This window comes from Hibiscus syriacus, unplaced genomic scaffold (assembly GCF_006381635.1).
Source record: "Hibiscus syriacus cultivar Baekdansim isolate YM2019G1 unplaced genomic scaffold, ASM638163v2 tig00116995_pilon, whole genome shotgun sequence".
NCBI lineage: Eukaryota > Viridiplantae > Streptophyta > Magnoliopsida > Malvales > Malvaceae > Hibiscus > Hibiscus syriacus.
The window spans coordinates 777,333-798,849 of NW_024063511.1; the positions used below are offsets into that span (position 1 = coordinate 777,333).

Genomic DNA, 21,517 nt, shown 5'->3' on the forward strand with positions numbered 1-21,517 from the left:
AACACTTCTCCTTGACGGAGACGCCATTACCGGATTGGGCGGCTCACCTTTTGTGCATGTGGTGCACTCTCTGTCAAGAACACCGGGAACTCCTTGCTCGCGGAGCCGACCCGTCCTTAGGTAACTAATCACAATGCCACATGCTTACCCTTCATTTTCTATGCTACAACAATTATGCTGAATTTGTTGGATTAACACTAAACTTTTATCAACTTCATCCCAAAATACTAATTAATTATTATTTTTTCAATTTATTTTTTAATTGGTTGGGAGGGCAATTATGGTAAAATAATTCATTAAATTAGTATCATAAATCAAATGGATTAGCTCAATTAGTAGATTTGTAAAAAAGAAAAAATCAAATATGTTAAAGTCAAATAATTGCACCATTCGGTGCATGTTCAAAGTTTAACACTGAATGGTGCATAATTTCAAAGTTGACAGATTTTGTGTTGAAAATGGTAATGGGTAAATTGCACTTTAGTCATTGCACTTTAAGGTATTTTCAAGATTAGTCATTAAGCTTCAACTATAAATACCCTAGCCCATTTAGCTTCAAAATCATCCCAAATCATTTCTTTCTCCTAATACTAAAGAGCTTTCTTGTGAGTTGTGAGTGTTTTGTAAACACATGTAAATTCTCTTTTTAGTAAAAGATCTGTAGCAGTCCGAAAACGTAGGCATAATTGGCCGAACTCCGTTATCAATTTCGGGTATTATTTTTCCGCTTTTATTTTGTATTCTCACTAATCTGATTATAGGGAAATTAATCAGTTATTTCCCAACAACTGGTGTCAGAGCTTTTGGTGATTAATTTTGTCAGTTTTTCTGCAAGGTTACTATTCACGTGAATAATGAATAGTAAACTTTGGTCGGCGATACGAATTTATCGACGGAGGTGTTCTAATACACGGTGGTTCGCAAGAATTGTCAAAAACGACCTAAAAGAATCCAGATTCGAGTGGGAGCGATGGTTGCAGACGAACGGAATGTGAAAATTGAGAAGTTCGATGGTACATACTTTAGCTTTTGGAAGATGTAGATTGAAGATTTTCTGTACCAGAAAAATCTATATCAACCTCTCTCAGGAAAGCAACCAGAGGGCATGAAGAATGAGCTCTTCTCGACAGACAAGCCCTCGGAGTTATCCGACTGACGTTATCTCGCAATGTTACTTTCAACATAGCAAAGGAAAATTTCAAGGTGGGTCTTATGGCGGCTCTCTCCAGTATGTATGCGAAGCCATCGGCCTCAAACAAAGTTCACTTGATGAGGCGATTATTCAATTTGCGGATGACGGAAGGGGCATCAGTGGCTCAACACCTAAATGAACTCAACACAATGACAATCCAGTTGAGTTCCGTGGACATTGAATTCGATGATGAAGTTCGAGCTTTAATTCTCTTATCATCTCTACCAAACAGTTGGAATGTTATTGTTATAGCAGTTAGCAGCTCGTCGGGAAATAATAAATTGAAATTCGACGATGTTCGAGATCTGGTATTGAGTGAAGAAATTCGACGGAGAGAATCGGGTGAAGCATCAAGCTCCTCAGCCTTGCATATGTAGTCTAAAGGGAGAACTTCATAAACAAATTCAAATCGTGGCAGATCGAAATCCAGAAGAGGAAAATCAAGAACGGGAAAGAAAGAGTTTAACTTTTATAATTGTGGCAAGAATGATCACTTTAAAAGAGATTGTCGAGCACCGAAGAAAGATATCGGCGCACAGGAATCTGCCAACATGACAAATGAGACAAGTGATGTCATGATTCTAAGCGTCAACAGTCTGATTGAATCATGGATCTTGGATTCAGGGGCATCTTTCCACTCCACCCCATGCCAAGAAATCATGGAGAACTATGTTAATGGTGATTGTGGGAAGGATCATCTAGCTGATGATGAAACCTTGAAGATCATCGAAAAAGGAGATATCAGATTAAAATTGCCAAACCATACCACCTATAAGCTGAAAAGAGTGAGACATATTCCTGGCCTCAAAAGAAATTTGATTTCTGTAGGACAGCTTGATGAAGAAGGATATAGTACAATCTTTTCAGGCTGTGAATGGAAGATTACCAAAGGAGCACTCGTCATTGCTCGTGGTAAGAAGACTAGTACTCTCTATGTAACCTCAAATTTGGAGAATACCATTGCAGTAGCAGATGCTAATGTAAAATCAAACCTATGGCACCAAAGACTTGGCCATATGAGCGAGAAAGGGATGAAGACACTTTTGTCAAAAAGGAAGCTGTCAGATATAAAGAATATAGATGTCAGACTATGTGAGGATTACATCTTTGGAAAACAAAAGAAAGTCATTTTTGCAAAGATTGGCAAGACACCCAAGGCTAAAAAGTTAGAGTTTGTTCATATTGATGTATGGCATATTGATGTATGGGTATCATCTCCAGTTCCATCTCTTGCGAGCTCACTATATTATGTCATCTTCATCGATGATTCAACAAGGAAGCTGTGGGTTTATTTTCTGAAGAAGAAATCAGAAGTCTTTGATACCTTCAAAAAATGGAAGGCTATGGTGGAAAATAAGATTAGTTTGAAAGTTAAGCGATTGAGGTCTAATAATGGAGTAGAGTACAAAAATAGTAGATTCAGAGATTTCTACGCAAACAATAGGATAAAGATAGAGACAACAGTTCCCATGATACTACAACAGAATGGCGTAGTAGAGTGCATGAAAAAAACTCTGAATAAACGTGCTAGAAACATGAGGATATATGCCGGCTTGCCCAAATTGTTATGGGATGAAGCTATTAATACTGCAGCTTACCTTATCAATCGTAGGCCCTCAGTTCCTTTGGATGGTGGAATACCATAGGAAGTTTGGAGCAAGAAAGAAATAAACCTTTTACACTTAAGAGTATTTGGTTGTATTTCTTATGTACACATAAATTCTGCTGAAAGAAGTAAACTTGATGCTAAGTCCAACAAATGCGTCTTTGTTGGTTATGGCGGTGATGAGTTCGGTTACCGATTTTGGGACTACGAAAATGGAAAGATCATCAGAAGCATAGATGTCATTTTCAATGAGAATGTGATGTACAAAGACAGATCAACCATAGAATCAAGTAGCTCCAATTCCGAAGTTGAAACAAAGGAATTTTTTGCTGGAAATGATGTTCAGATCAGTCCTAAAGAAGTTCAAGAAGAACCAAACACAACAGAACTGAGAGCTCCTCCAGAATTCCTAAACCAACTGAAGAAGTTCAAGAAGAACCAGACACACCAGAATTGAGAGCTCCTTCAGAATTCCTAAACCAACCTAGCGTTATTCACCTTCTTTGCACTACTTGTTGTTGACTGACAATGGTGAACCAGAGTGATATGATGAAACAATACAGGTGGAGGATTCAGTCAAGTGGGAGTATTCCATGAAAGATGAGATGAACTCGCTTATGTCAAATCAAACGTGGGAATTAACTGAATTACCAACAGGCAAGAAAACGCTCCATAACAAGTGGATTTACAGGATCAAAGAAGAGCACGATGGGAGCAAACGCTACAAAGCAAGCTTGGTTGTCAAAGGTTTTCAACATAAAGAAGGTATTGACTACAATGAAATTTTCTCTCCAGTCGTAAAACTGTCTACAATCAGGCTGGTGTTGAAAATTGTAGCTACAAAGAATCTACATCTTGAGCAGTTAGATGTGAAGACATCTTTCCTTTATAGTGATTTACGAGAAGAAATCTATATGAGGCAGCCAGAAGGCTTCATAAAGGCAAACAAGAAAAACCTGGTATGCAGGTTGAAGAAGAGCTTGTATGATTTAAAACAAGCTCCTAGACAGTGGTACAAGAAGTTTGTTAGTTTCATGAGTAGCAGTGGTTTTATCAGATACCAAGCAGATCATTGTTGCTACATCAAGAAGTTCGACAATAGCTTCATTATTTTATTGTTATACGTTGATGACATGCTCGTTGCAGGCTCAGAAATGCAAGAGATTATAAACTTGAAGCAAAAATTGTCAAAGCAGTTTGCAATGAAAGATCTGGGCGCTGCAAAGCAGATTCTTGGGATACGGATTAAGAGAGACACAAAGTCGAGGACTTTGATGTTATCACATGCTGAGTACATCAACAAAGTATTCTCCAGGTTCAACATGTAAGATGCTAAACCAGTAAGTACACCTTTAGGTGTTCATTTTAGACTCTTCAAAGAACAGTCACCAAAGACGGAGGAAGAACGTGCACACATGGTGAAGGTGTCGTATGCCTCGGCAATTGGAAGTCTGATGTATGTTATGGTTTGTACTAGACCAGATATTGCTCATGCAGTGAGAGCTGTTAGCAGGTACATGAATAATTCGGGCAAGGTACACTGTGAAGCAGTCAAATGGATCCTCAGATATATGCGGAGTACCACAAACAAAACACTTTGTTTCAAAGGTGGAGATACGATACTGACAGACTATATAGATACTGACTTAGCTCGAAATGTTGGCATCAGAAAGAGCACTACAGGGTATGTCTATACTCTAGGAGGTACTGCAATGAGTTGGGTTTCTCAACTACAGAAGATAGTTGCTCTCTCCACAACTGAAGCAGAATATGTCGTTACGGAAACCAGCAAGGAGATGGTTTGGCTCCAAAATTTCTTGAAAGAATTAGGCAAGAAACAAGAAAACAATATCTTATATTACGACAGTCAAAGTACTATCCATTTAAAAAAGAATCCGTCTTTTCATTCCAGAACGAAACACGTACAATTGCGATATAATTTAAATCCGATCTCTCCTGGAAGATGAGATTTTGAAACTTGAAAAGATTAATAGAACTCAAAATCCGACATACATGTTAACAAAAACGATGACTACGAAAAAATTAAAATTGTGTTCAGATTCAGTTGACATGCTAGAATAACAAGAACAAAAATACTGCTAAATTGTTTGAGGTGTAAAGATAAATTAAAATTAATAAGTGGGAGATTACAACATTTCTGTTATGCATGGATTTAAATATAGTTGTAAAAATATTTTAATTATGTTATAAAATTACTATTTAGTTTATTATATTTTTATAGCTTGTCCAAATAAGTTAAAAAATTAATTACTGCAATACACAGAACAACCGACATTTTGGCATGATCTTTGATCTCGAACGCAGTCGTTGCAGGCATTGAACTATCTAAGTTAGCACTGCACTTAAGGAGATTACAACATTGTCAGAATATTACCTCACTCGTCTAAATTACACTACCTACAATCACAACAAGTTGCTCAGATACGTACTTAACATACAACACTCGTCTAAATTACTGCCATTTCTTTAGGCCAGCGAGGAGTGTGCTACTCCCAAGTTACAAGCAGAGGTAACAAAATATAAGCATTAATGAAATGGAAATGAGCTCTCACGGAATTAATGAATGAATATCAGCTTCTAGGTCGAGCTAACCATAAAGAGCCAAGTGCTCGAAGCCGACAGGTGTAATCACTAATGACTAGAAGTGCCTGTGCTGCTTGTCGAGTGGTTAGAATTCGATGCATCTGTTGTAAAGTTTGTTGTCTCAAAAGGTCAGCCTGGATATCAAAACGACTCTAGTAAATAACCATGATATGCGCTTAATTTCAGTTACACGACGGGACGATGCGACGTTGTTTACCTGGTGAAGGAAGTTCTCCAATGTGGCAAGTTTACCCATTGCGATTGCCATCTGGCCCATATAGTCCGCAACGTTTCCCGAAGCAGTAGGACCCAAACATGCAGATGAAAGGGTGTCTACAAGAGATTGTTGCAAAGCTTCCATTCCTTGTGATAAGGCGTCTTCAGCCTGTTGAGAAGACTGCTGCAGATTACATATCCCCACTAACTGCTGGTCTGTAAGAGGCTCAAGGTGGTTTCCGAGGATCTATAAGTTTCGAGATTAGAATGTCAACCAAAACAGATATTTCTCAAAAAACACATCACGTTAAGAGTACCAAAATTATCCAGTAGTAAATCACCTTGAGAAGTTCGGATGAACGGAATCCTCCCAACCACATAAAACCTCTCTGCAGGCGTTTTCCACATACCAGAGAGCATGTGAAATACATCTGCCTTGGTACCAATGCTTTTAACCTGAAAACCTCATCATAATGCGCCATGACACCCCAACAAGAATGCATAATTCATTATCCCCCATATGAGAATTTACGGCTGATCTTAGGTCATTTATCAGCCGTTGATGCTCATCAAGCCAGCGACCATATTCCATGTCAAACGCCAGAGCAGCTGGAAGCATAAAAAAGAGTAAGAACTATCTACAGAAATAGGTGAATCAGACTTCAACCATATGCCCCTAGCAATGTTATGAAGCGTTTAGAGGCATGAATGAAAAATTAGTTAACAGTATCTAAAATCTCCTCACCATTTCCTATGACTGAATGACCATGATCCCCTGAAAGTCCGGTCGTAATAAAAGCACCATGCTGCCGTACCCTTTGAAGCTCTTTCTCTAGCTCTGTTAGCCTAACTCGACTACTCTCAAGTTGCTGGACATACGCCTGTCCAAAAAACGAAACCCATAAATGATCCAAGCATGCTTCATCTATCCAGCATAGGTAAGAAGAAATAATAAACAAGCAAAATGCACATTACTTTTTTCCTCAATCTACTCTTCCTTGCTGCTTCTCGGTTCTGAGCAAGCCTGCGTAGCGTCTGAAGGAAGGAACAAGTATGAACTTACAAAGATGTCAACACTAATACGGATTTACACAGAAACTCAGCAATGTTTAATAACCTTTTGATCACCGCAATTAGACTTGGACTGATCCACCAAATCCACTATTATAGGTCCATGTTGAAGTCCACTAAGCTATAACAGCATTAAGAATCAACAATCACAAGTTAAATTCTATATCACCAAATCCAAACAACTTAGAGCAACATCAGAACTCTAATTTAAGCAGCTATGCATTATCAAAACCTATGCTTATCTACCCTAAAGATTTCCCATTGCAACTTTACATGAACAAAGGGAAAAAAGAGACAAACCCGGGTTTTATGGTCAGTGTCAACATCAGTAGAAGTGTCAGTCTGCTGGCTCGTATCGGCAAGGCCAGAGTCAGCCCAGTTTTCAATATGTCCATTCCCCAACGAGGCACCAAATGTTGCTCCCTTCTGGTACATGAACTGCTCCGTATCTAAACACCCGGTTCCACTGGAAACTATCTCGGTTGCACCAATGTTCTGCAGGGAAAGCAAAACCATTTGCAAAATAACATCAAACTATACGAATATGCAGAAAAAAGGTTATAACTTACGTTGAAAGAGTGAGGTTGGTGGAAGGGTTGAGTACCGTGTTCAAGGCGCCATAGTGTAAGTTACTAGCGACGACACCAACATTGCTGGATTTTAAACTAAAAATGGAGCCTACAAGGAAATATATAAAAAAAAAGAGAGTAGTTTAGAAAAAAGTGGGTTAAAAAAACATTTTTATTGAGAAAAGAAAAAAAATGAATACTTGGGCTTAAATCAACGGCATCATCGTGATGAAAAGCAACAGCGGGATGATCAAGCTCTCCAAGATCCGGGAAACGTGCCTGGTGACGGCTATTACAATCGTCTCCTCTGTTATCGATTGAAACAGTAAGAACAACAAAGCATGTTTCTTTCTTTGTACTCAAACAGAACATTTTAAAAAAAAGCAGTCATCTTTGTTTCATTTCTATTCTCCACATACTTGATAAAAAAAACACTACAATCATTGCCTTGTAATCAAAGACATGCAGTTCCAACACCACACAAAAGAACCCAATCCATGACTTTAAGTGAAAGTAAATATACCTGAGAAAAAAAGAAGAGTGGCAAAACATGTCCGGGTTAGTTGTTGTTGCTGCTGCTTTGAAGCTCTGCATTCTCTTCTCTTTTTCCTCGTTACTATAAGAGAGAGTCTGTTGCGTTCCTAAGAAAGGAAGTAGAGAGAGAGAGAGACAAAGAAGCTGGAGTAAAAATCCTTAGGTGAAGGATCTTTAATGGAGGAAAGGAAGGGATATCGTATCAGTTTTAAGAAACACAACAGGCTTTCTTGTTATTACGTTTTCAGAGTAGGGATTTTAGCTTCTCCAATAACCTCACCTACTGTTGTTTTTGCCAGCATCATTTCCTCATTCTCTGCTTGCTGTGCGTTTGTTCCACTCTCCCTTTCTTTTACTGTCAAAAAAAACTTAAATCTTACATGCTAAAAGGCTTTTAATTTCGTAGTGAATAGTACCATGCATTTGTTTGTTCATATATGCACGCTCTGTACATACGAGTGAGTAGCAAAGAAGCCCACTGCCAAAGACAAAACCCTCCTTCCTCCCAAAGGTAAAAAACCCTTTGTTCTTCTCCTAGCTCTCTCTGTGCTTCTGAGCTGAGAGGAAGTATGTACACTGGCTACTGGCTTGTTTTAGTAAGTAGGAGCTTAGGGTTGGATTCTTTTTTTTTCTTTTTTTTCTCTTATTATTATATTCTCCCACTCTCTCTGCTCTTAATAGCTCCCTCGGCAAGAGTGTCTGCGCGGCTTAATGATGTGACGCTGATGAGATGTCATCTTACAATTTAATTTTCACCCCCTAGCAGTACGTCTTCTTCTTTACTTTCTGAAATGGAGAAAACATTAATGAACATGGAGCTTTAATGAGGAAGAAAGGGGGGATTCAATTCATTTTTCAGTTTACTCATTTAAACCAAGGGGTTTTGCTTGGATTGAAAGCAACCATGGGCCCCATCCAAAGGCAGAAGAGCAGGCTTATTTATTGGGTTTTGTTTCTTCATTAAGTTCATCAGCAGGGGGGAAACATGATAATTTTTTCATTAACTAATATTATCAATGTGATTTCTGGGTTCTTCTTCTGACATTGTGGCAGTGACAGAGACGATAAAAGGGGAGTGACAAACAAAACATCGTGAATTTATGACGCTATCTGAGGTGCCTTGGTTGGGTGGGATTGTGTTATGATGCACTTGTTCAACTATAAAGTTGGAAGAGTAACATCTTTTCATGGTGATGGTGGGGATCAATGTATGTGTTTTTATTGTGTTGTCTGTCTCGTCTCGTGAGAAACCAGGTTTATGTCTGAAATTATGTGTGTATGCCTTCAAATCATGATATTCAGGGTGATCATACATTTTGAGAATTAATGAGAATGAAAGAAAAGAGTTTCATCTTTTCGTTTTAATGGTCTCAGTAACTTCAAATTTGTATAGAAAACCAGGGAACGGATTCCCCCTTTATCCACATCCACGCCATTTTTTTACTGAATCCAATCATGGTGCAGACAGGGACAAAGCTGATATAAAGAACACTCCTCAAAGTGTATGTGGTAAGGAATGGGGACCTGCCTTTGTTGCTTGATCAGCGTCATCATAAGACCAATTGTAGCATCTGAAACTTCTCATAAATCACCTGCAATAAATATATGCGACCCGCATTTGGCGATAAATTGAGTATCCACTTTCACAACTCATGGACCACCCCATTCATTTTTTGTAAGCCTGTGCAAAAGGGCAAGTTTCTGTTTTACTTTCACCCCAATATTTGTGCTCGACCTTTTTGCATTGAAACCTTCCTCTGGTAAACCACCAGCGTGTTATGGAATGAGAGAAACAGAGAAGATACGAGAAGAGAATGAGAGAATTTAGAGAAGAAAATAGTCATTCATTTATTGCATGAGGAAGAAAATGCCTCAAGTCAGGTCTTATTTAGTTACAATGGTTGTACGATAATTCTAATAATGCCAGGTGGTTGTCCTTTATAACAGATTCTAACAACTCTACTTATCCCTTCCTTTCTTCTGCAGGTATTGGCCTTTTGACTCGGACTGCTCCAACTCTTCCTGGATCCATTCAGCCTGCTCCAACTTATCCGGTAAGTTAATCATATGCCCTTCACGTGCTTCAATTCCCAATTTACATTTTCCAATCCCTAACCCTTGCGCATCCATTCCCAATTTCTCCCTTGCTCGTCCATTCCCAAATCCTCCTCTCCTTGCCGTTCTTCTTCTTCTCCGACCATAACAATACCCGCCCCACGAGATGATCCTTGTCCCCAAGGATCAAAATCTGAGAATTGTGTTGAAGTACAATATAATTTACCACCGTAATGTTTTCCAGTTCTAATTTCATCCATGGTATCTGATTGTGCTGCTCTCCCTACATTTATCGATCCTTACAGAACCATAGAACCTTGCAGCCAGCTTTAATCCCTTTCGAAGAGCAAGTGAGGTTTGATGGTAAGACTGAAATTTCAAGTAAACTCACCCCACGGCCTTCAAATTTCTATAAATTTCCATTTTGCTTTGTGCCTTCACACCCCATGCCTTTAACTTTTGATTCATGTTTTCCTTGGGTTTGAGAATGAAGTGAACCATAGACTGCCCATGGTTTTTCCTTCTTATAATTGAAGCTAACAACTCCCATAGTGCCTTCCTGATACTGTCGAATTTACTCAATATGCCTACTTCAAGCAAAATGGAAAGAACAATATCCATCGATTGGCTTGCATCTGATGCTTCAGTAAGGGACACATCACAGAGCCTTATTGTTAGTGAGGCTACAACACGACATAGTTTGTCACCAACATTTCGCACAGTTTCTTTGATGTCATCCATAGCACGAAAAGCAACCACCCTTATTTTCTTCAAATACTTCCCAACCTGATCAAATTTTTGACCTTGGATAATATCTGCAAGGGCAAGGCATAATTCCTCACGAGAACGCCGAAGCCTTGGAATCAATACTCTTAAAAGTGGTTGAAGAGCATCACCAGCTTGCTTGGCTATCTTAGAAAATCCAAAAGCAGCACCTCTCTTGGAATTTAGTGAGGCTTGATAATTATCCAGATCCAAAAATTTATAAATTAAATCTTGATGTCCCATCTCATTTGCAAGATTACAAAGCTCCTTGTAAGTGCTAAGTTTCCTCCCACTAAGGCTTTCACCAATAGTGACCTCTTGAAATACCTCCGAGTATTCAACCAACTTGATCGCTCTTTCCCTCTTTCCAAAACCAGTCAAAGTGGTAACAAGTGCATCAACCAGGTTTTTCTTCATTGATGTGTCACCCAAAAGAAAATTTGAAGGCATGGAAAGTGAAATAAAGTTGGTCTTGAGAATCACATCAGAAGTTACAGGAACACCACCCCAGAGAAATAATAGAGCTTCTCCAGCTGCAATTAAAATATCCTCAACCTTTGAACAACAAAGGCTAAAAATCAAATCAAGCGCAATTTTCATATTAAAAGCAGAAGTTTCTTTCACACACATATTCCCGATAGAGATAATAATTTTCTGGACTGCCTTAGTGTCATCACCAGAGAGTAGCTTACTTGTCTTTTCATTCAAAAATTCCAGAATGCTAACACCTTGAGTTAAGGTGATGAACACATGAATCGGATAAGAAGCATCTACCAGTTTCCCTCAATCGGAACTGGGAATTTTGGTGCCACGAATTATAATCTTGACAGTCACCGGCACTGTAACCACCCATTGTCCATGGACAGAATATTGCATCTCAGGAGGATAGACCCAACATACATATATTGACCTGAAGTGAATTTGGAAGTCTTGCCATGACATCCAGAATATACCATCTTTTGACTGAGGAACATGCTTCAATTTACCTCATCCTATCCGTCCATTTCGAAGATGAATCAGACCAGGGACCATTCCATTCAACTTCATTAGCCCAAGGGTTTCGAATTTGAATAAGTTTGTGTCCATCCACCTCTCTTACCTGCAGTAACGAGTACATGTCCTTGTACAATGCTACTGGAAAAAAACCTTCACATCAGAGCTTGATGGACTTCCATCACCAAAAAATCCTTCTTGTTTAAATCGCAACAACTGAGACCATAATCTACCACTGGAAAGATCCAACTAGGCCTAGGAACTTCTCATGTCGATCTCCTCACAACACCTCCAGTAAGATCAACAAGTGCATCCTGAACAAGCCCACCTTCTAGTGCCTCATAAGAACCATGCAATTTTGCATATACCTTCTCCAATATAAAACCCATAATTCATGAGCCTTCTTACTGGTCGTAAATGCTGGTTCGCCAGGTGATTCATATGGAATCATCATCAACAACAACAGGGACCCATTCACCCTGTAAAGTGTTCATAACCATAGTATGCCCAAGGATTAATATGTCATGGCCAAGTTGGCGGGCTTCTTCCCACAAAATTTCCAAAATACATTTGGCAAGAAAAGTAAATGGAATCTCCACAGCAACAAAACCACTTCCCTTTCCAATTATCTTCTTGACCTCTACTAGCGCATTAATTCCATTAGCAACAATCTAAACTTGTAAGGGTCATCATCTTCTACATGGTTCTTTATAGTCTCAATGGCATTGAAATAACCTACATTCATTGTTTCATCATATTAAAAATCAAGTACCTCGCTTGTGGTTCCAGTAGAGACACTTTTGTCAAGGACTTCGCCTACTCCTTTGGAATTATCAGCAATCATTCGCCTGTGAAGCATGAGTTCTATTTCTCCATCTTTAATACTTGATCCTCTGTGGCACGATCAACCAACATGGATAGTTCAAATTTCTTATCCACCGTATAAATTCCAAGGTTAATTGGATAGTAATTTCCTGCTACAGGTTGCTCTTGTCTTTGTAGAGTCTGGTGACCTGGGAATCAGAATCACCACTGCTTGAACTATACCACAAGTAGCTTGCTGCACTGGTACATCTACCTTTGGTTTTGGAAATTTATCGAACACTTGATACCTATCCTTTGTATCTTCTATTGCCATATGTAACATCTGCTCAATTCCAAGGTTGTTTTGGACTTGCTCCTCCGTCCTCCCTGTCAACATCCCCAATATCTGCTCCATGTAGCTTTGAGTCGTTGTCATCCTAGACTCCAATGAACTGATACGTTTATCTTGTGCCTCCCACCACTTGGGAGGGCTGGTTTCCTCATTTGCTTGTTGCACTATTTTCTTTAAGTCCTCAATCTGCTTTTTGATGGCAGAGAGATCAGTAGATTCTACTATGGTGTGGTTCTTCTTTTGCATATACAGTCTGCAATTTGCCAGGAATTAAGGCTCTGATACCAATTGTTATGGAATGAAAGAAACAGAGAAAGATCGAGAAGAGAATGAGAGAATTTAGAGAAGAAAATAGTCATTCATTCATTGCATAAGGAAGAAAATGCCTCAAGTCAGGTCTTATTTAGTTACAATGGTTGTACGGTAATTATAATAATGCCAGGTGGTTGTCCTTTATAACAGATTCTAACAACTCTACTTATCCCTTCCTTTCTTCTACAGGTATTGGCCTTTTGACTCGGACTGCTCCAACTCTTCCTGGATCCATTCAACCTGCTCCAACTCATCCGGTAAGTTAATCATATGCCCTTCACGTGCTTCAATTCCCAATTTACATTTTCCAATCCCTAACCCTTGCGCATCCATTCCCAATTTCTCCCCTCGCTCGTCCATTCCCAAATCCTCCTCTCCTTGCCGTTCTTCTTCTTCTCCGACCATAACACAACGAACCTTTAATAAACTCACCACCGAGAGGCATAATCTGGAACATTATAATAACTCAAGGCTTTGCTCCCTTGGCAAGTAGAAAAACAACTTTCTTTGTATTTTTATTCGGACCATTCAACAGATGTTCCTCTACAACATCCCAATGAACTCGAAAAAGATACTAATTACCTGCTGGAACTTGCAAAAAAGATCAAAGGAAAAAAAGATTGGCAAGAAGTTATTTATATTTGGAATAGTAATTTAGAGTACGAATTACATTTTATATACGTAGAGTTGTCAAACATGGAACGTGTCTTGCATGTGGCTGTCAAGCTGGTTGTGAGTCAATACTTCCCTGGTTCGAGAACTTCTGTATTGAAGACGCTGGTGCAGTGTCTCTGACATTTGGTTGAAGAACTGAGGATCCCATCTTCGAATCAAGGACGGGTCTTCTGCATAACAGATGTAAATAGATGTAACAGCGCTTTCGACAACAACCATTGCGAGTCCCACTTGCACCAATTATTTTCCATACATTAACCTTCAGAATACAAAGGAAATGGCAGTAAAGAAAGAAAATAAGGTTTACATATGCCTATAAACAGATAAGTACATTTTTACCAATAGGAATAATATAACTGAAGAATAGAAAACGCACTAGCCAAGACCATTCCCATCAACATTGCAGTGGATCCCACCATGATCACTCTGTCCTTCCATGTAATCCAAGTCCAAACACCGGCACAAGTTCCGGTAATAAGTCCACCCAAGATAGTACCCATCAGTAGAACGGCACCCGAACGATCGTATGCAACTAGTGCTTCAACTCCTGTTGACTGGAATAACTCCCAGGCGTCTCTTGCTGATTGGTTAAAACCTTTTCCATAAATAGCTCTGGTATGCACAGAGCATGCAAAACCATACTATAGTAGTGTAATATTCCATAGGAATTTGTTACAGCAAGCGCTTTAAATAATACTACTATTTGTAATGCGAGAAATCAACTGTTCAATTTTTTAAGAAAAGAACTTTGTGGCTAAGCATGTCATCCACCATCCAACTACACACGGATAGCAAAAAATTATCTCGCCTGGAAAATTTATGAGATAAACGGACAAAACAAAAATAGAAAGAATCTCATACAATATATTGACCTAAAACCCTTGGATACCCCTTCACTACAATATCTGATGTGCCCTTAAATTTATGAGTTCCATCAACAAGTCAATATCTGTTCTAAATTGAGAAGGATAACATCATGGATGTAATGTTGCTACATGTGCTCAAAAGAATAGGTTATCATATACACGAGAACTACCAAGAGAAGGGTGCACAAGAACTACCTGGACATATGCATATTTGTTAAAAATCGAACAAGGGTCTCCACAAGTTGAAACAAAAATCAACGCAGCAAAGCAAGCACTCATTGTTGCCAATTTTTGACCGGAATCCCCTGATCTAAAATGCATTTTCAAATTAAGTACAGAAAAAAAATCATTTGAATCTTGAGAATAAAAAATAGTTTGGGAAAAAAAAAAGCAAATGCAGGTGTGCTTACCTCCCATCGCAGAGTCCGAATAGCAGCCGTGAAAAGCCCGTAGCAAATGCTTCCAAAAGATGTTGTTATAGCATATCTTAGAGATTTCATCAATGAGTTGGGAGGCATCGATGAAGCATTTCGACAACCATGAATAAGAACGAGAAACACAAGCCCGGACACTATAACATGTACAGTATTGCAGAGAACAGCACCAGTCCAAAATAAGCTTACGGAGAGTACCTGCGAGTATCAAGGCACATTACTAGTTTTATTAAGACTTGATTGACCATTGTTCTAATAGCAGTCTCCTGCAACTCTCATTGCAGTAACAACAGATGGAATTAAGGGCAAAACTTGCCAGCTCACCACAAGAAGCCACCAGCGTCCAAGGTCACCCCTGCTTGAAGCCACAACACCAGATATTCCAAAAGACCATATGCCCATCCATTAAAGCATGACAGCAATAAATGCATATGCTCGTGTAACTTCAGGAAGACTCCATACCAATTTGACAGCTTTTTGCTAGACCAGCATGGTGAATGGAAGTCTGTATAAGGTAAAGAAAAACAATCTAATCGAAGCAGACTTCATAAGATCTGATTACTCCAAACCAGAATTATCTACTCAGAAGTCCTGACCACATTGAAACTAACCTGGGCTTTATATAAGCATGCTAATGATTCTCCACTATAATGACTTCAAGGAAGATAGCAAATTCATGGCTAGTTTGTTGAATGGAAATATGGAATGGAAACTTGAGAAAACAATTTACAACCATGTATTGGTGAATACAACTCTTGGTTGAGTGGACATTTGAAATTAACCCGCTAAGACTGCTTTACAATGATGAGCCTACATGACCAATAATTTCAGCTTCTATGTGATAAACCGATCCTCCTTGTTTTTTTATGTAGTATGTAAGGACTCAATTTAGTGACCCTTGTCCTAATTCTGCTACAGGTTTCTCAAATGTAAATATTAACCAAGGATCCAGTATATTACTAGAATTACTTCCTTGTTGTCAATATATGCCTCAAAAACAAAACTTTAACAATTCAATTTATAAAAGGCTATTTCAAATCTCAATAGAACCATAAAGTTGCTTTTCACTCCCAGGTTCGTTACAACCAGAAATTAATCAATTTGTTCAATTTACTAAAAAGATAGAGTAAATTCTATAAACTAAAGAAAAACATTTCAGTCAACAAATGAATCAGGAACAGTGATTAACAGATAAAGGAGTTGTAAACTGTTTCTTTAATCTCCTTACAAAATCTAACAAACAATAAACTCAAGATAACACATTTCATGATTACCAAAAGATATGTCCCTAGCTCATACCTGTCTATAACTGCTATAACATAAAAGAACTGCACCGCAGCACCAGTTGCAAATGCCAAACCCCAGAAAAATTGTTCGCACCAGAAACATACACCACTAATCACAGCTAGATATGTAGTCAAAATGTGAACCGAAACCTTCATCATTTGTTTCGCACGAGAACCAAGCAACAACAACCAAAGACATCCTAGGACGGTCCCAATCCCACCGGCAACGCCATACTTGGGCCAATAAGTCTCCGTCAATCCATTACTATTCTCCCAAACCCAATTAGTATATCTATCAATGTTAAACCTATCTGCTGTCCTAAACCTACTGAGTCCAAGAACAGCGAGCATGAACCCTAACAGAATCAAATGAATTATAAATATAGCTAACCAGAAAACATCACGCCAATGACGCAAGTCGGGAGAAAACGTTTGGCCAGCATTTATAATTCTCTCATTCCTCCCTACATTCTGAGACAAAAACAAAAATGCAATAAATTTAGACTAAACAAATTTATCAGAATGGTTTGGCCATTGACTTTAAAGATTACCCCCCAATAAAAAAAAGGTGACCGGTTATTAACTTTTTCAGACTTATGCTAAACAATTGAAAAAAATGTGATAAAAGGTGAGACATGAAAGGCAGAAGTAGAAAATTCATTACATAAACCACTAATCAAATAGTCTAAACCGAATATCAAAACCAAAACAGAGACTAATCGTATGAAGAAGGAGAAAGCAACGTATTAAACAATTAAAGATCCTGATTTTACTTTTAAAAAAAATCAAACTTGGGAATTCAGATTCTTAGTTTGTTGTATAAAAAAAATCAACAAGATATATACTACATCATGAGATAAAAGGTAGTGTCTTGAACAGAAAATAACTAGAAATGGGAGAACGGTCGGGATTACCTGATCGACGGTGGCGATGGAGGCAGAATCAGAGGAGGAGGAGGAAGAGATGATAGAGTCGCTCATGGAGAAGAGAGAGGAGACAAAGCCCTTTGCTCAAATGGAATTACAGCATTACTTTTGGTAGTCAATTCTAAAAGTTTGAAGCAAAGTTTTTTTTAAGTATTATATGATCGACTTTAACTCAAAAGGGCTTCGTCAAAGTTTGTGGGAGAAAACGTGAAGAAGAAGGTTTGAAAATAGCAGTGAAAAGACGAAGGAATGTCAATGGAGTTTATTAGGGTTCTTCTGTGAAGAAATCCGGGAAGGTTGGGGGAAATGGAGGCGGATTATTATTATTCCTACTAAATAACTAATTAATTAAATTATTAAAACTCCTAACTGAAAGTTATTAATGAGAGTGAATAGATGTTGATGGCGTATTCGCCGGTTTGTTATTTGCGTTGCGTTTGGCGCTTGCCCGTTGCGGCTATTTGTTCTCGTTTGAGTTAGAATTAAAAGTTATTATCTCTACTCAATTTTTTTTGTCACTCGTTGATCGTACATATTGTATTAGAAAATTAAAATTGTCATAAATCGTACCATATAAAAAAAATTAAAATAATAAAATTCCTTTTAAAATATTAAATTCATTTTAAATATGATAATAAAAAAAAATTGTTGTACCTCTTATACCCCGTTAAATTTTCCGTCATTTTATGACCTTTGGATTATTCAAAAATATTTTAAATATTTGATCTCTTCTACCCCTAAGAATCTACAAAGAACTTGAAAAAAATCATTTTCTAACATAATTTTTAGATTCTTACATCTTGAGAAGTTATAATCTTTTGACGTGACTTCTAACAAGCCACTTAATTTACTGGAGTTAATTTAGTATCGATTAATCATATCCACTTACATGTAAACCTACGAATAGTAATAATAACTATATGTCTAATAACAATACTAAGAGTTACTATAAAATTTTTCGACTAAGACAGAGAGAAGGATTTGAAACCTTCTTCTTCACCAATCTCTCTTCTACCTCTTTATAGAATAAAAGACTTCGACACTAGTAAATGATTGTTTCTGCGTCTGTTGTGATTCTCCGTCTAAATCATAAAGTATAAGTCGCATATAACTTTCGTGATCCATTTATTATCGACTTCTCATCAACAAAAATCTAAAAGTAAAATATTATGGTATTTAAAATTAAAATTAAATATATTTATATATACTTACAAATAAATTTGAATCCGAAAAATATATAATATTTCTTTCGACACAAATTTTGCAGGTAATTTATTAAGAAAAAGGAAAAGCAGTGGAAGAAGAGCAAATTCCAAGGTTGGTTAAGTTTGGACTGTTTCAAGCATAATCGTATTGGATGACAATAATTTAGTCAAAAAGTGGACGAATAGTTTACTTGATACTTATTCTTTTAAGTTTGGTCCATGTAAGAACTGACCCCATAAATGTTTGATACATCGAAGCGAATCTTTCTTTTAATAAAACAACTCTGTAACGGTCATACTCGTATCTGTCATCTCTCTGCGTTTTCCCACTCTTCTCCTCACGCATTCAATTAATTTACTACACATGCCACTACCGACGACATTGACAACGTCCAACTAACCCCGTCACGTCAGTTAAATGGGCACACCGCCGTGCGGTAAAAAGTTTTTAACATTTTTTCACCAACGTGAAAACTATAAAAATTTACAAATAGTAAAGAAAAAAAACTAAAAAAATGATTTAAATAAATAAAACTATTTTTTTCTAACATTTGTTGGGGACGAATCCTACGCGGGAGTTGCCGATATCGAAACCGACACGTGTCCCCTGCTGTTGCACGTTCCCAATGATTGACAACGACGAGGACGTGGGCGCGAACGCGAAACAGAAGGTTCCGAGAGAATCAACCGGTATCATGTAATTCTTAGCCGGTAAAGGCAGAACTTTACCTTCGGGGAAGTGAAACGACAGCGTCGGCACATCCACGCTACTCTTGGAAGACAAATTGTAACAAGTGTCGAACAATGCCACGCTGTCAGCTGACGGTAAGTTCTTTGTCCCTTTAGCGAATGCGTCACGGAGAATATTGTATGTGTCCGTCGCTAACCGAGTCACGGCGGTCCCTGAGTCTATGATAATCCCGCCGTTACCTGACTCGTCTATTTGGAAAGCTGACTCGGGAATCGGAAGCAACTCACCACCCACACTGATACCGGTTAAACCGAGATAGTAAAACGTGTCTAGCTGGTGGTTACGGAGTAATGGAGCTGTAATGGCGTTAGGAGGGAGAGCCAAAGTCGAACTCAAGAGTGGAAACTGAGTCAGAGTCACGATCCACGAGACAATAGGGAGAAAGTGCTAGCGTTAAGCTGGGACGAAAAGGAAAGCGGCCCGCCGCCGAGACCAAGCAAGCCACCAGCCCCGACAAACAAGCCTTCGTTGTTATGTCCACAACCGATTGCAACATTATTGACAGAATCCGACCCGAGGGTGATGGTTTCAGTGACAAAGTCACCCACAGTGTAAGAGCCGTCGCCGTAGGAAACCTCGTAGACACAGGTACGGTCGTTTCGACATTCGGAATCGTCAAGGTACTTGCATTGTTGCGCTTCGCAATTTAGCGGCGAGTAGGAAGACGATAAAGATGGCTCGAAAATCGGGTCGGATTGTTGGTAGCAGTCGGCGCATGGTGCGCATTGTACCCAGTTAACGTCACTGCCCGTGTCGAGTACCATGTAAACTTGACTCTGTGGTTTCCCGATTCCAACTCTAGAGAAGTACTCACCGCTTCCTTGACTCGAACCGGACACAATAGGACTTTCTAGGTCCTCTGCTCCAAATTCGGACCCTTTATGAAGCGGTCTGAGATCTGACTTCGAAATACCGTTGACAGCCAGATCCAAGCGAGTGGCGAGCGAGGTAACTCGAGCTGAGTCACGCTCGAGTCGGGATAAAGTCAATGATTTGTAATCAAGGTGGGAGCCTTTATGAACAGAAGCTCTGGGATGAATTTGAATGGAGAGAAACGAAGTAGGCGAGGGTGAAGCTGAGAGGCTTTGGCTTACTGGGGCAAATGAGAGGACATTTCTGGTCTTCTCAAGAGCTTCGGCAACGTCGAGAACTATCGTCGGCGAATGAATTTGCAGCAAGCTTCGAGAGCAGCCGACAAATGGAGCTGTAAAGAAGAAACAACCAGCGAAGATAATGCAAAAAAGATGACCCATTTTAGCTTAGCAAGAAAGGAAGTTGGAGGTTATCTATGGGTGCCAATGGTGGGTTTTTATGGAGAATAGAAAAATGGATAAAGATTCGAGTGGGAGCTAAAGAGAAAGGGTGTGAATTACTATTTATCCAACCAATGCAAAAGCTTTGGATTACTTTTCACCGATAGCGTCATTATCTTTGCGTGGCTTGCAATGTTGATTTTTATCCAGAATAACCACCATTTTGAGGTGTTTTCAGCTCCGATCTCTAAATGGGGGATCCAATAACCCATCTCTTATTCGCTTTCGCTTGTCGGTGTCTGATCTGTTGGACCACAGTTTCAGATCCGTGGAAATTTTTAAGAGGATGGGGTCTATACACTCTGTACATACATTAACAAGTTTGATTAATTCTCTAGCGTTGGGATCTTGTATTGTACTTGTACTTTTCTCAACATTATTTAAAGTAAACATATGTATTCATCATTGTTTTAAGTTATGAAGAATGATGATTCTCACATGCATTCCATGTTAATGATTATGGTACGTAGCATCATTTGGTCCGAGTCGCTTTCTCCTTTTTGTTATATGAAACTTTTGTTAAAGAGAACCAATGGACCACCCCTCTCGTTCGCTCCCTTCCGAACGGGTGATTAGTGGTGGGGACAAAAGGTGACGTGAAATTTGCAAATGTCCAAATGGTTTTTTTTTTAATTAAAGTTCTAATTTGTTTTATTAAAAACCAAAGAAATAGTTTTCATGGGTTATAATAGATGTCATCTCTTTAAATGACATTTATTTGATTGTACTATTAATATATACTTATTTTAGACTTTCGAATTAAATCTTAATAGATGTTTTAAAACGTAAAAAATAAATTGTAATTGAGTTGTGATATAGTCAATTTGTTAATAAATTATCGTTGTTATATATAATTTTTTTCTTGGTATTAATGACGTTTATCATTCATGTTAATAATGATTTTTTGTTTGTATCTATTAATTTTTCAAGACGTTTGATTGAGTTTTTAATTATTTTATTGTATCTTTTTAAGTTACTGGTTTATGGA

The 21,517-nt window shown here is 38.4% G+C and overlaps 3 pseudogenes; all 3 read right to left on the bottom strand.

Annotated features, from left to right (window-relative positions):
• Positions 1-5,374: 5,374 nt before the first annotated feature.
• Positions 5,375-8,280, bottom strand: LOC120193308 (annotated as a pseudogene).
• Positions 8,281-13,166: 4,886 nt separating this feature from the next.
• Positions 13,167-17,603, bottom strand: LOC120193391 (annotated as a pseudogene).
• Positions 17,604-18,724: 1,121 nt separating this feature from the next.
• On the bottom strand, positions 18,725-20,623 carry LOC120193383 (annotated as a pseudogene).
• Between the last annotated feature and the right edge of the window lie 894 nt (positions 20,624-21,517).